A 6,135-nucleotide genomic window follows, 5' to 3' on the forward strand; every position below is an offset into this window, starting at 1 on the left:
AGTTATTCCTGTTTTATTTTGTTTCCATGGGGAGAAGTTCATGGTAAGAATTAGAGACATTCAGTTCTATCAGACCAAATACACCACAACTGAGAATACATATACACATTGATATACTAAGAAAGTCAAAGTCAAGGAACCAAACTTATAATCAGTTCAACCATCTATTACATGCCTTTAGGAAAAAAATCATCACCTCTCTCAGCTTTAGCTTCCTGAGATACAAATTACAGATGATAACCACCATCTCTATCCTCAGCAGTTTGTTCCAGAGTATTTTACATTATAGTATCACAAAAAGCATTACAAAATTTCATATCATGCATTAATAAAGTTTCAATTAAATACTTCACTAGACAAACTGTTATACCAGATTCTGTAAACAGTACACCTAAGAAAATGTTTTGTTTATTAAGAAACATACAACTATAGTTCATAACTTTTTAAGCAAGTACTCTTTACCATGGATATATATTTTTGCAAGCAAATATTTACTTGTAAACTACCGTATCTAAATTCTCTTTTTCTGGTCAATCAAAACTTATTGTAAGGTACTAGAAATTAGTATTGAGATTAGATTTTTTGGTTCTTGTGCTAAGAATTTCTGTATGCTAGTCTTCATTAAAAAAATTTAATTATGAGGAATTTAGAAACAAAATAACCCAGGATTATGTCATATTTCAGATTTTTTTTGGCTATCATACTCGTGGTTATAGTTTATTGTAAGGCAAGGACACGGAGGGTTCCAAATGTCTCAGGATATGGTACCTTCTCAGTGTTGATATATATGACTACATAGAGAGAGTATTGCCAACCAAGCAAGTTGACCCAAGTCTCCATGTGCAGAAATTTTATTAGGGCTGCATTAGATAAGCATGACTGATTGATTGCCTACCTAGTAGAAACTCAGCCCCAGGTTGGCAGATACATGATACAAATTTCCCACTCTAAAATCACTTGATTGGCATTTCTGGTGTGACCAGTTTCTACCCTACATATTTCAGATTTTTTAATGTTAAAAACAATGAAATCATTAAATTTTAAATTTCTCAATCAATATTTACTTCCAATATTTTAGACAAAATATTAATATATGGGCTGGGGTTGTGGCTCAGTGGTAGAGTGCTCGCCTAGCACATGCAAGGCCCTGGGTTTGATTCTCAGCACCACATACAAATAAATAAAGTAAAGGTATTATATCCATGTACAATTAAAAAAATTTAAAAATATATATTAATATATTTTCACTCTCCAAATAAAAGATTCCCTAACACACACACATACATATAGTTTCCTAAATTGTGCTTTTTAGGCTTTTACTTCTTATATGCAGCAACTCTTGGATGCTAATTAAATTATTTCCATATGTTTTTATTTTCTTTTGGTTGGTTAAAGGTTTTTACAAGATATTCTTACTATAGCATGATTCTGGTAGTCTTCATGCTACTTGTTGTTCCAATTAATTAAAACAGTTTAAAGCATAAATTATTTAAATCTTATTTTAACCATAATTTTGTAGCTAAATTTTTTTCCCCAAAACTTTGCAAACATTCTGTGCAAACTTAATTAATGCTGAGGAAAAAGGATTTTAATAGTTGCCCAATGTTCTTCAAAAGACAAAAAGAATAATGAAACATGCTCATCTGAACTCCACCCATTTTTCAATTTCAACATAGTAAATCTCCTGTTTTTTCTTAGGGCATATTCAAAAGCATACATATTGGTATTGGTTATTACTGAAGATAATTTATGCAATCATGAGTCAAAGATGCTAAGTTGACAAAAAGAAAACCATGCAAGTAAGCAAACCCTAACATCTGAGAGGCACACCCTCTCAGTATATAAAGGCTTGCCACTGTCCTTGGTAGCAGGCACTCCCTGAGCTCAACAGCATCAACATGTCTGTTCGATACAGCTCAAGCAAGCAGTACTCTTCCTCCCGCAGTGGAGGGGAGGAGGTGGAGGAGGATCATCCCTCAGAATTTCAAGCAGCAAAGGCTCCCTTGGTGGAGGATATAGCTCAGGGGGCTTCAGTGGTGGCTCTTTTAGCCGTGGGAGCTCTGGTGGAGGCTGTTTTGGGGGCTCTTCAGATGGCTTTGGAGGAATAGGAGGAGGTTATGGTGGAGGTAGCTTTGGTGGAGGCTTCGGAAGCAGCAGCTTTGGTGGGGGCTATGGAAGTGGGGGCTATGGAAGTGGGGGCTATGGAGGAGGCAGCTTTGGAGGTGGCAGTTTCGGTGGGGGCAGCTTTGGTGGAGGTGGCTATGGAGGAGGCTTTGGTGGTGGATTTGGAGGAGATGGTGGCCTTCTCTCTGGAAATGAAAAAGTAACCATGCAGAATCTGAATGACCGGCTGGCTTCCTACCTTGACAAAGTTCGGGCTCTGGAAGAATCAAACTATGAGCTGGAAGGTAAAATCAAGGAGTGGTATGAAAAGCATGGCAACTCAAGCCAGTGGGAGCCTCGGGACTACAGCAAATACTACCAAACCATTGAAGAACTGAAAAATCAGGTAAGGAGCATTTTAAAATCCAACTTTAAATTTAATTCTATCCCTGTAATATGGGTAGATGAATCTTAAGTATAATATAGCTGTTCACTGTGATTTTCTTGCTTCCAAATAAATCCAGTCTCATCAAGGATAAATTGAATGAAGGTATGGTCATGGCAATCTTCATCCAGCATGTGTTTTGTCTGTCTTACATGATGCAGATTAACAAGGAATTTTAGATTTTAATGAACATATAATGAGCCCACAGTTAAATATGCCAGATCATTTAAAAATGTAAGAGCTGAAAAATATTAAATGAATAAGAACAAAAATATTATTAAGACTGATAACAAATAAGCCATATTCAATAGCAACATTGCAAAATCCATGAAGTCTCCTTTATGGAATTGGGATATTGCTTAACTCCAGGGAATCTGTGAATTGTACCTACCAGTTCAGAGTATATCTATTTAGAAATATTTATAGCAAATGGAACAAATACAGGGGTGAGCCAGTCAAAAGTTGGTTGAAATACATAAAAATCACTAAGTATAAAAGAGGCTAATACATTAATAGGATTACATATAGTTAGTTTTCAGAAAGGGATGACACAGAAATAGAATAGTGTAGAAACTTCAAGATAGGTTTTTAAATTTAAGTTTGTGGGTAAGCTTAAAATATTTTATATTTAAAAATAATCCACACAAAAAGTTTTTGGAAGAGAACAACATAAAAATGCAGCTTATCTATGCCACTATAAAAGCCATATTTGCATCTGACCTTTTCTTAAATGACTGTTCCTCCTGATCCTCAACCTAACAACGGACAACGCCAACGTCCTGCTTCAGATTGACAATGCCAGGCTGGCAGCTGATGACTTCAGAATGAAGTAAGCTAATTGAATGTGCAATACTATCAATACAAATACATCAATTGTTTGTAATAGTGACTTTAGATGCCATAGTAGCATTTACATTTTCCTGAATTCATTCAAAGTGACAGAACTGGAATTATCTGAGAAAGTTTCAATTTCAGAATTACCTTCCTGGTAAGCTTTAAAGGAAGAAAATGCATTTAAAGTAATTGCTAATCTTCCTATGTGAGTTAGTATATGGTAAATATTGCAAGGACATGAAATCAACTCTAAATTTTTTAAAGTCTTTTTCCACATACAACTCCTTCTTAAGAATTGTATCCAATATATGTATCATGCTTGTTGCAGGTATGAGAATGAGGTAACCCTGCGACAAAGCGTGGAGGCCGACATCAACGGCCTGCACAGGGTGCTGGACGAGCTGACCCTCACCAAGGCTGATCTGGAGATGCAGATCGAGAGCCTGACTGAAGAGCTGCAGTACCTGAAGAAGAACCATGAAGAGGTGATACAAAATTATATTTCCCCCAATTTTTCAAAAGGTTCATTGTGGTCATGGTGCAGTCATTAAATCTTTTTTTGTTCCTCAAACAGGAAATGAGAGACCTTCAGAACGTATCTACTGGTGACGTGAATGTGGAAATGAATGCTGCCCCAGGTGTTGATCTGACTGAACTTCTGAATAACATGAGAAGCCAATATGAGCAACTTGCTGAAAAGAACAGAAAGGATGCTGAAGCCTGGTTCAATGAAAAGGTAAGTCAACCACCCTTCACAGTGAAGCCCATGTAAGTTCTGTTGTCATGTCCGAGGTTTCTCATATTTTCCCATTTTTATAATTCCAGAGCAAGGAACTGACTACAGAAATCCATAACAACATTGAACAAATGTCCAGCCACAAATCCGAAATTACTGAATTGAGACGCACGGTTCAAGGTCTAGAGATTGAACTACAGTCCCAACTGGCCCTGGTATGTTAAGTCTTGAGACATGACTTCCATTTTATCATAGAAACACAGAGCTGAGGATAAGAAAGCAGAAATAAAACTGGAACTCTATGCTAATGGAGGAAAAGAACTATTAGTATCAGTATGAAGTGCTGAGATTGAAATGTTGCCATTACATAAAACACTAATTTTATTCATTTCCCTTTTTCTCCAGTAGTATCTTATTAAATAATTTGATAAGCTTCAGTATGCCAATTGAACAACGAGGTCATTAAGCAACAACAAAATCCTCTTTTCAGAAACAATCCCTGGAAGCCTCCTTGGCAGAAACGGAAGGTCGCTACTGTGTGCAGCTCTCACAGATTCAGGGCCAGATCACCTCCCTGAAGGAACAGCTGCAACAGATTAGAGCTGAAACCGAGTGCCAGAACGCTGAATACCAACAACTCCTGGATATTAAGATCCGACTGGAGAATGAAATTCAAACCTACCGCAGCCTGCTAGAAGGAGAGGGAAGGTAATTGGAAAACTGGGGAAAAAAGAAAAATCCCAATTGTTTTCATTCAATATTATGAATAGCAAGGCTTATCCAAACTCCCAAGGAAATGCCAGAGGATGGGAAGAAGGGAGGTGTAAGGAGGAGGCAGGGTACCGAAAAAGGAGTGAATGAATCTCAGGGCTGTGTGTAGTTAAGTTTGTTTTAAACAGTGGGTTTTAAAACACGTGCTTGGCAGTACTGTATTCTCTCAAAACCTTGGCTTATCTACTAAAATAACAATCACCAGAGAGGGAGCCACCCTTTTCCACTGTTACAAGATCACTGCTTAGGACCCTCACCCCTCTTAGTTCCAGAGGCGGATCCTACGGCGGCGGCAGCTACGGGGGCAGTTCCGGCGGCGGCCACGGCGGTAGCTTCGGTGGCGGCAGCTCCGGTGGAGGTGGTCACGGCGGCAGTTCCGGCGGCGGCGGCCTCTGCGGCAGCTTTGGCGGTGGCAGCTCTGGCGGAGGCCAGAGCGGAAGCGGAGGCTTCAAATCCTCCTCTTCCGGGTCCGCTGGAGAGGTCTCATCTAAGGGACCAAGGTCAGCAGAAAATCTCTGGGGTAATCAGAATTAGTTTTAACTCTACGTGATGGTTTTAGTGCTTCTTCAGCTCTAGGGCTGTTTTTAAAAATGAAAATCTTAGGGTTTTCATTTGCATTTTTTAACAAAACGCACTTTTGAGTAAACATTGATTGGATTATTTTTAATGTGAAAATTTGAATTTTCCTTTCTTAAAAAGTGCAATATCGTTTTTCCTTTTGAATATTTGCATGTTTATTAGCAAGGATACCTACAAATTGCTTAACCTAAATTCTAATTTATTTATTATTATTCACAGATACTAACAAAACCAGAGTGATCAAGACAATTATTGAAGAAGTGACACCTGATGGTAGAGTTCTTTCATCTATGGTTGAATCAGAAACCAAGAAGCACTACTAATAAGTAGCATCAAGACGAAAGAGTCTCCCTTCGCACAGGCCATTATATAACAGATGCATGGCAAAATGTTCAACACTTCTGTCTTAATGGTCTGTGGAAACAGGTTCACTCCTTGAAAATAAGGTGTCTAAAAGGTGTTTTGTGATTTCTGTAGTTCTTCTTTTCACTTTGCCAGAAAGTGTTTTTTCATGGAAAAAGAAAAAAGAAAACCTTTCTGTTCTCATTTACTAATGAATTTCAATAAACTTTCTTACTGATGCAAACTATCTGAATTTGTCAGAGTTTTTCTTTACTTAATCTTGTGGGTATGCTCAGACCAAATTAATCAATCTCACTGAATAAAA

General features: G+C 37.8%; 1 pseudogene; it reads left to right on the forward strand.

Moving 5' to 3' along the window:
* The first annotated feature begins 1,443 nt into the window (after nt 1-1,443).
* Nucleotides 1,444-5,928, forward strand: LOC124106466 (keratin, type I cytoskeletal 10-like; annotated as a pseudogene).
* Nucleotides 5,929-6,135: the final 207 nt, after the last annotated feature.

The sequence above is a fragment of the Marmota monax genome, unplaced genomic scaffold (assembly GCF_021218885.2).
Source record: "Marmota monax isolate L192 unplaced genomic scaffold, Marmota_monax_Labrador192_F-V1.1 WCK01_AAM20220418_F8-fsc00714, whole genome shotgun sequence".
Taxonomy (NCBI): domain Eukaryota; kingdom Metazoa; phylum Chordata; class Mammalia; order Rodentia; family Sciuridae; genus Marmota; species Marmota monax.